The sequence below is a fragment of the Aptenodytes patagonicus genome, chromosome 1 (assembly GCF_965638725.1).
Source record: "Aptenodytes patagonicus chromosome 1, bAptPat1.pri.cur, whole genome shotgun sequence".
Classification (NCBI taxonomy): Eukaryota; Metazoa; Chordata; class Aves; order Sphenisciformes; family Spheniscidae; genus Aptenodytes; species Aptenodytes patagonicus.
The window spans coordinates 155,272,820-155,282,855 of NC_134949.1; positions in this window are offsets into that span (position 1 = coordinate 155,272,820).

Sequence of the window (10,036 nt, forward strand, 5' to 3'; positions counted from 1 at the left end):
AGGGTCTTCAACAGATTTAGGTCACAAAAAAGGAAAAAGGAATGTGGTTTTCCTTATGGTTATGAAGAATTAAGCTCAACACCACCACCACCACCCCAAAGAAAAAACTGGAAAGCAAGGCATATTCCTAGATATGCAGCTTATTTATAAGATACCAAGGCAAAGCTTAGCCTACCATATGCATAGGGGCAAAGATGTTATCAGAGTCTCCAGAATAACTCAGTTGTTTAATATCCCAGTGGCTGTGATATTTTGTAGTTGGCTTAACCAATACATCATATTAGTTTAGTTCTCTGAGGCCACTTTGGATAACAAATCCTCTCAGTGAGATTTTTAAAATTCTGCGTATAACATTAATGGAGATCACAGTTGCATACAATTCCTCTGAGATTGACAAAATGGTTAAAAGATACTGAAATATTGGAGCATCATGGGAATTGACACAACATTGTCGGCTCAATAGTGCGCTTATTTTACCCTTGGTCATTTTAATTCTGATAGAAGAAATGGAAAAGGCCTGAAGATTTATCAAAGGAAACTATTAAGGAGGTGGATGATTAAAAGGCCTTGCAAGGGTTTAGGTACTGTTCCTGGGGTATAGGGCATATTGACTTTTGTGCAAACACTGAGCCCAAGTGAAATTTTTGAGGTTCTATGTAAATGTCAGTCTCTGCTATAAGTTTCAGAAACCAGAGTTAGCAATTCTGCATTCTTCTCAGATTCTGAAGATCAAAATGATCTAATACAATGGGGACAAAGTATTGTAGGCAGGAATATTGAATTCCCTGACAATGAAAACTCTTTCTTAGTTTTGTCTATTATTTCAAGCTATCTCCATGCAGAATGGCTTGTAAAGCAGAGAATAGCCGAGCTTTTTGATGCTCCAATAACATTGTCAGTGCAAACTGTTCACAGAGCAAAAAAAAATATTTGGAAAATATATAGGTGTCTCTTCCTTTAACAAATCTCTTACTGCTTTTGTACTGGCAAACTTGATTAGATTATTAAAGAATTGTGCATATTACATGTTTACTTTTGCATAATATATAAGAAAAAGGCATTAATATATAGTAACATGGCAAATATCTCTGTTGCCTTTGAACTGAACGCAGATGGTTCCTGCTACCTCAGAGGTTCCCACTCGTGTTCTGTCATTGCAATTACAAAATTTAAGATAAAGGCTCCCAAATAAAGAAATCTTAAGATAAAGGTTCCCAAATAAAGTGCTGGTATGACTGATAAGGGAAGTGACTAACAGTTAAAGGAATGAAATGCAATGAAGACCATTTATCACAGTCTTAAGGAAAATAAAACCAGTCTAATATCTTTGGGGGCAGAATTACATGGTTGGTTAAAATGATACCTTAATGTCAGTGTACTATATTGATAGTATTTGACTTGTTGCTACTTTAAGGTGTTTGACTTTCGTTACTGGATGATTCTTAAGGACAGTAGAGCAAAACATGCTCAGAAATGGCAAACAGCATGTGGATTCAGAATTGTTTGATGTCTCCAGACTGTATTTGTGAATGGATAATCTTCCCTGAAGAAGGGGTATGTTTAGATGGTCCTCTCATTTCTAACCCTTTTTCCATGACCTGGAAGAAGAGATGAAATCAAAATTACTGATTTTAGGGATAATGCTAGGACCAGGAAAATTATGCAGAGTACTGACACAACACAATCTGAGTACTCAGCTTTCACGATGTATAAGTATTCTAAGCATAAAAGCACAGCTAGAAACAAAGCATGATACACGCTTAGGGGGTGCACCTCCTCTGTGGCAGTCAGTGATTATAAGATGAACTTGGTAGTCATAGTAAAGAACCAACAACCATAAGTTTTTATTCTGTGGCCCAAAAAGCAAACTCCATCTTTTGATAAGAAATAGAGGAACCTGAAGTAGAAAAGTGGGAAAACTTTATTACTTTTGTATCAGTTATTTGGTCTGAATACTAATGCAACATTGTGTCCAGTTCTGCTGTCCTAATTGAAGATCAATGTTGAATAAATGGAGAGGGTTAAAAAACCACAAGAGACATTAATGGCAGAAAGAACGTTTCTTACAGTGTCGGGCTCCTGGAGATCAGACTGTCCTCAGCCTTCCCCAGTGAGCCGTTCTTGCCTCATTATGAATGGGAGGAGAACTAGTCCAAGGGAGAATGTCTGAAGTTCAGTTTGCTAATGAGGAGAAGGGCTGAGGGATCTGCAACCCTTTACTAAAAACATCCACTGTGGCAAATGCTTGGTGTCACCTGCTGTCCTGGTTTCGGCAGGGATAGAGTTAATTTCCTTCCTAGTAGCTGGTACAGTGCTGTGTTTTGGATTTAGGGTGAGAACAAAGTTGATAACGCACCCATGTTTTAGTTGTTGCTCAGTAGTGCTTACACTAGCCAAGGCCTTTCCAGCTTCCCATGCTCTACCGACTGAGAAGGCTGGAGGGGCACAAGAAGCTGGGAGGGGGCACAGCCAGGACAGCTGACCCAAACTGGCCAGAGGGACATTCCATACCATGTGCCATCATGCTCAGTACATAAACTGGGGAAAGCTGGCCGGGGGGGCCGCTGCTCGGGGACTGGCTGGGCATCGGTCGGCGGGTGGTGAGCAATTGTACTGTGCATCACTTGCTTTCTGTATTATTATCATATTATTATAATTTTATTTCAATTATTAAACTGTTTTTATCTCACCCCACGAGTTTTTCTCACTTGTGCTCTTCCAATTCTCTCCCCCATCCCACCGGGTGGGGGGGAGTGAGCAAGCGGCTGCGTGGTGCTCAGTTGCTGACTGAGGTTAAACCACGACGCCTGCCAAGCAAGGAGTTGAGGCAGCCTGCAGCAGCCCTTCCGCAGCCAGCTCTGTGGCTGCCTGTGCTCCAAGCCGTGACATAGTGAAAGCACTGATGGAAGTCATCTGAAATCTAACAAAGTTTTGAAAAACAGATCCTTTCATTCCTTCAACAGGGGGGGAAATTTTAACCTTATAAATTCTTAAAGTTTATAAAATACTTTTGTAAGACAGATCTAAGACAACTACAGCAATTTATTGCAGTTCAATGGAACATATTCTTGGATTCCCACATTACAAATAGGTAAGGTCAAGACCCCCAAATGTACAATTTGTCATCAAATTTAGCGAATCTAACAATGACTTATTTCATTCTGGTTTACTGCTTCAGATCATTAGGGTAACATTCAACAGTCATTTCAACTTTTCATATACAAATTGAGCCCAGTAGAAAAAGTTACAATCCAGTGGTCCAGAACATTTTAAGAGGTACCGTAAATGAACTTGAGTTTGGAAACCGCTGTTAATCTTAAAGACATTTAAAGTGTAATCTCTCTGAAAAGATCTGCAGATTTAAGAAATGTGGAAAGAAACCTTTTAATTGACTCCACCCTCAAAGGTGTAAGTGCTGGTGGGCATGACAGTGACTTAGAAAACATTTCTAAAAATCTTGTTAAAGGAAGGAATTATTTCAGGTGTTGGGCCTAGTTCTCCCCTTATGGAGTTTTCCATGGCAGTATAACTAAGACCACGTAGCTTTCCGTGTTTCTTTCAATTAATGTTTAACAGATAAAATAAATATGCCGGGAATGGTTTAGATACTATTGATCCTGCTCTGGAGCAGAGGATGGCGCGGGTGACTCCTGTTGACTCTAGTCCATTTCCTGTCGTACTACAGTACCCTTATTTCACACACACACCCCCTCAGCCTATGGTTTTGTTTTGTTTTGTTTTTTTTTTAACCTTGGGAGCTCTGTGGAAGCTGGAAGTGTACAGAAAGGACTGTAGGCTAGTTCCTCAGGCTTCCTGAATCAAATCCTAAAATACGTACTAAAGTGTCTGTGCAGTAGATGGGAGGAGTTACTGCCTCAGAGTGAGATTCATCATAGCTTCCTGCTGTGAAAGGACACATGTAAAACAGCAATAGAAATGTTGAAGAAGGCTGCCACTCTTAATTTCCGACTGTTTCTGGGGTGCAGGCGCGTAACTGCTTCCATGGGAAACTGCCTGAAACGCCTCCTAAAATTAGGCAACTCATTCATTTCTGTGTAAATTGCACGCAGGGATGAGTCATTCCTTTGAAGCACAGCAGGAAACATTAATGGTATTGGCCTGGCTTTCTTAACAATTGCAAGAGAAGTTTAGAGCACTCATCAAGGATGTGAGGAACTCAGATGCATCTTTTTGTACCTCTGATGGTTCTAGTTATCTTGCCATACTTGCAGGGACATGGGTTCATCACATCTTGAATCAGTATCGTGACTCGATTTAAAAATATTGTACCTTCCCATATTTTTTACCTATTTTATGTGATGCAGATATAATGTAAGATATTGCAGAACAGGATACATGAAACAGTGACCCACTCACAGTCATGCTAAAGTTTTCTCTTTCTGTGATGCTTTGTAGAGTGTCAAAGTCCTGAACACAGGGAGGGTATGAGGCAGGGCCCCAGTGGGATGTACACCCTGCAGCTTTGTTCATCTGGGTGGCTGCAAGTCTAACGCGTGTTCCTGCAGATGCGTGTTGCACCAGATTGTGCTAATAGAAATGGGAGGAAGAGGCTGTAGTTTTCATTACTTCCCATACAGTTAATAAGAGTGTGTGATATAATCCCTGGATACATAAAAATGTGTAGATATAATAGCTCATAAAGAAGATTGTTCTTGTTGAGTTCCTGTTGAAGCTGTTGCTGGGATATGGGCTGCTTCTGTCCTTAGGCAGAAGAGTAGTTACCATCATCTGTCTCTTCATAAGCTTAGTATAGCTCATGTGGAATGAATGACGCAGTGATAACTGTGTTCAGAATGGCTTGATTTCATCCATGTGTAGAGGACTTGCACTCTCTACAATCTCTACTCAGGTTTTACATGAGCCAACAATGTGCCCTTGCTGCACAGAAGGTGAATGGTATCCTGGTCTGCATTAGGCAAAGCGTTGCCAGCAAGTTGAGGGATGTGATCCTTCCTCTCTACCCAGCACTGGTGAGGCCACACTTGGAGTGCTGGGTCCAGTTCTGGACTCCCCAGTGCAAAAGAGACATGAACGTACTGAAGAGAGTCCAATGAAGGGCCACTAAGATGATGAAGGGGCTAGAGCATCTCTCCTATGAGGAAAAGCTGAGAGAGCTGGGACTGTTCAGCCTGGAGAAGAGAAGGCTCAAGGGGGATCTTTTAAATGTATATAAATACCTGAAGGGAGGGTATAAAGAAGACAGAGCCAGGCTCTTTTCAGTGGTGCCCAGAGGCAAGGGGCATAACCTGAAACACAGGAGGTTCCCTCTGAACATCAGGAAAAACTTTTTTACTGTGAAGGTGACTGAGCACTGGCATGGGTTGCCCAGGGAGGTTCTGGAGTCTCCATCCTTGAAGATATTCAAAAGCTGCCTGGATATGTTCCTCAGCAACCAGCTCTAGGTGGCCCTGCTTGAGCAGGGGGGCTGGACAAGGTGACCTCCAGAGGTCCCTTCCAACCTCAATCATTCTGTGATTTGTGGCCTGATTTACTGTAGTATTAAGATTAAAGTGGTCATATCTCAAACTAGTTATTCCAGGCCCCCTTTTAATGGGGGGGGGGGGGGGGGGGGGAAGTAATTATGCTTTTAGGGTGTGATTCATTGCACATTGAAGTAGTCATCCAAAAATAGGTCAGATGGACTGTGCCATAAAAGTGCCAATGTGACTGTAAAGGAAACCTGAAGTGACCAGCTTAATTGGAGTCAGCTACCCTGCAGCTGTCTAGTGTTAGGTAAGATGAATGCCAGCCAAAGATTTAATGGACAAGGTGTACTATACTTTGTATGTCTGCCCATCACGCTGCTGACAATTGGTCGTGTAGGTGTATTGGATAACATCCTGCCCAGCTGGGGAGGATGGGCAGGATGAGGATCTGAATCGGCAGATGAGATACTCCATCGCTGTTCAAAATGTTTTTCTTCAACAGTAAATGGGCAGTGACGTCTCAGAAGGGCTCAGCTCTGAGGCAGCTGCTGAAATTGTTTGTTGGTGTATAGCGAGACATGCAGCCAGTTCTAAAAGGCTGTTTTTAGATCATGGACATATCTGCCAGCACAGATAAGGAGCTGCCTGCCAATTCCAAACATACACACACGACATTTACTCAATCACACACAAACATAAACAAGCAAATAAACAACCTCCCCCTCCCATAAACTAATCAAGCTTTTTCTCCTTCAGATGGAAAAGGAAGAAAGAAACAGCCTGCTATTGTTTTTGTTTGTTTGTTTTCTTCTTTTCTATTTTTAAATACAAGGAGGGGCTCAGATACTATATTGAAGCTGGAGCTATTTAGATACATAAATAAAATATGCAGATTTAGGAGTTAGTTTAGCTCTATCTATCTGGAAAATAAACGGAAATTCAATCATAAAACTTTTGCCAGTTTTGTTAAATGAGATTGGAATCCATCCCTTATGTGGGGGCCTTCAATCTTCACACTATAAATCAACAAAATCAATGAATGTTGGGCTTAATTGGCCAAATTGATTGTATATTAAAACTGATTTAATTACTTCATTGTCATTATAGTAGGGATAAATTTGGCTAAGTCACTTTCATTTTAAAATGCCAGTTTTTCTGTAGAAATTTAGGAGTTTTGGAAAGAGTTGGGGAATGACCTTGTTTAAGATTCAGAATAACGATCGTTTTGGCTTGATAAGCCTGGCCCTGTTTTCCCTGCCTTGAAACTTTCTCTCTTCTATTGAGGAACCTTTGGAATTTAATTTAATTGAAGAAAAAGTGCCCTGACACTTTCTGTGAGTATTCAAGTAATGGATAACATGAATTTTTAAGCTGACATAACAAGTCTTAACATGGCTTCCGATTCATTCCTGACATAGCCGGGCATAATACTGGATATGTTAGAGTATTTGGAAGATAGCACTGCCGGAGAATGTGCCATAAATATAAAAGAGAATAATTAAATTAGATCCTCTCAGGATGAACATGCTAAACTGAGACCAGAGTGCATGTACAGTATATTAAAAATAAATACTCGTACTGCACAGCAGTGATTCAGCTGTCATTTGAATTCAGTGAAACTTTTCATGCAAACTAATTTCAGTGAAGCTACTCATGAGAGTAAGTTACGCTCATGCAGAAATGGGTTCATGGAGTCACTGACTTATTTCTGACCTGAAGCCAGGTAGGTGCAATAAGACTGAAACCAGCCATTTTATTTCATTTATTATTTGTGGTTCAGTGGCTGAGTCGGGTGGCTGGAGTTCTCTTTTTACTTCTGATGTCACGTTGAAGAAGTCATTTCACCATTGTGTGCCGCAGTTTCCTTAGTTACAGGTATGAATAGCAGTGCATAACCATCTTTGAAAAGAGCTTTGAGATTTGTAGACTAAAGCATGAGAGTGAAAAGTATTTTTATTATTTTCATTGTCAGAATCCACCAAACTCAGGTTTGTCCTCTTGCAGTACTCGTACAAAACGCTGTCCAACTGGTATTTTGGAGGTTATAAACATGTATCCTACAACGCTGAAAAATAACATTATTTAAGATGAGCTAAATGGCGTTATGTTAAACAGCACATCAGAAGTAATTAAATTTTATCTGGGTTTTTTTAATGGCTATCATGAAGCACTTTGTATCATTGATTTTGTTTATGTCGTGACTGTCTGCATCTCTGGACTTCACTGAGTAAAATTTCTTGAGCTTTGGGCCAGTGCTTTGTAAGGCCACCCATACAACAGCAAGATGGCTGGGAACTCCAGCCCACTGAGTGGGATTCGGTTCCAGATGAAGACCTTTGCATTCAGACATCTCCGTGTGAAATAGGGATCTGTGCTGCTGTTAGAGTCGATGGAGGTCTGGTTAAAGCAGTCAGTAGTGCCTCTAGAATGACCTGACCAGCTAACGGAGACTGGTTTCCGCTGTCTAATCAGAGGTATCTACCATAACTTTTAGGTGGTGTGAACCTGGCCTGTAGTTGTCATTCAAGAAAGGTGTGGGCCTTCGCTAAGTCCCTCGTCATACCTGCCTGCCAAATGTAGATGTCTTAGACATCCTGGAGCATCCAATGGCAGGAGATGACTGTCTGGCAACTGCATCCCTCTGTTCAGGCTCGATTCAGTCACCATCATGTAGGCTCCTAGTGCCATTTGAGGTGCTAGAGGGTACCTAAGATGCCTGCGTGGGGCTGACAGATATGGTTAAAACTGGGAGAGAAATATGCCCTTCTGGAGTGGCAACTAAAAGCCAGCAGGATACCCTGGGAACTAGCTGGAGTGAGGTGTCTGCCTGAGGGATTGAACTGAGCTCTCCAAGTTGAATCTAGGTCGTGCTGAACTGCTCTCCAGGCTCCGCTGACTGTATTGACTAGGTCACTATTAGTTATAATCAAAAACCATCTAGCTCATGTGAAATTGTCTAAATTTGGGCATGTTAGTCCTGAACTGAATCCTACCTTTCCCCCCCCCCCCCTCGCTATTTTGGACACATTAGAATAGACTAGACCAGAGTAGACTAGAATATTTCAGTTGGTAGGCACCTACAAACAATCATCTAATCCAACTGCCTGACCACTTCAGAACTGACCAAAAGTTAAAGCATTATTCTAACCTGCAAGTAATCCTTTTCTAAAATATACCTTATTTTCTTTCATAGCACATTCTATGTGGTGCTCTTTTTCCTGAAGATTTTTTTCTTTAATAAAGAACAATAAAGACACCACTTTGCAAAGTGATGTTTCCAAACATCACTTTCTGCTATAGCAAAGTGAACTGCATCAGTGGCTGTCAGGGAAAGCAAATATGGCAAAAAGAGTCTGTTTGACTGAAAATTCATTTACTGTTCTGCATACGCTGAAACTGTGCAGTGCAAAAGGGCCACAAAATACCAGATGTGCTTGTGTATGAAGTTAGTATAGTATCAGGTTTGAATAAAATATGACTTGTAACAAATGCAAATATGGCGTGGGGCAGATAATGTAGTGTTATAAAAACACTCAGAACACATCTCTGGTTCATCTGTCTGGAAACGAGGAGAGGTGGTAGAAACAGTCTTTTCCTTGCTTTCCTTCAGCACACTGCTGCACTGTCCAAACAGATACTGGGATACTGGAAGTAGGAGTCCCTCTGGAGACCTAAGACTGTTGCAATGAAGTTTTGTGACGAATGTTTTCTGGAGTAAACTGACTTCATCTTTCTCTTGGTCCCAGCACTTCCCAGCATGGGAAGTCAGCGGAGTATTTTCTACTCTGGTGCTAGATAACGCCAGTGGAAATTTATTGGGTAAGGACTGCAGGATTTGGTGCATAATGAACTCAACAAATCTCTACAGGAGCATGCCCTGTAATCCACTAGAGATGTTCGGGAAGGCCTGCTTGGCATGAAAAGAAGTTGTTGGAAAAGCCTTTTCCTTGTGCAGTGAGTCATTGGAGTTTTAATGTGTTGCCTCATCACCTTCCAAAATGGCCAAAGCACACGTATGGGAAAGTGTTGTCTTTTTTAAAAAGATTGAAGTTTCTTTATCAGGTGCTGGCAGGAATTTTTAATTGCATGCATTTGTGATATATGCAAATCAGATGCATCTGAATAAATAAAGCAGTTAAATGCTTTGTTTAGTGTTTTTAAAGCTATTACTTTAAGGGTAAGATGTAGATTTTTAAAGCTAACTGGATTTGTAAAAAAAGTTAAGATTTTTCAAAGGCATCCCTGCAATTTGGCTACCGTGTTTTCCAAGTTCCATAAAAAATCTCAGCCTTCCTTTACTAACATGACTTACAGTACCTTCCAAAGTGTTGCGTGTGTTTCCTTCCCTGCTAGCAGCCAAGGAAACATTCACCACCAAGCCTGAACTTTGGAAGTCCTTGCTGCTACTATGTGCCCTGTAACGCAGTTCACGTGGACGGACAGAGCCATTGCATCTCCATCACCATCTCCACTGATGTTGATGCACCAGCTGCAATAATATTTCAAGTCAATCCCTGATTAGTTAGGGGAAGGTCAGCTATTTCTGACTGGCCTCGCCCAGACAGAGAAACAGAATGAAGCTCTGCCAT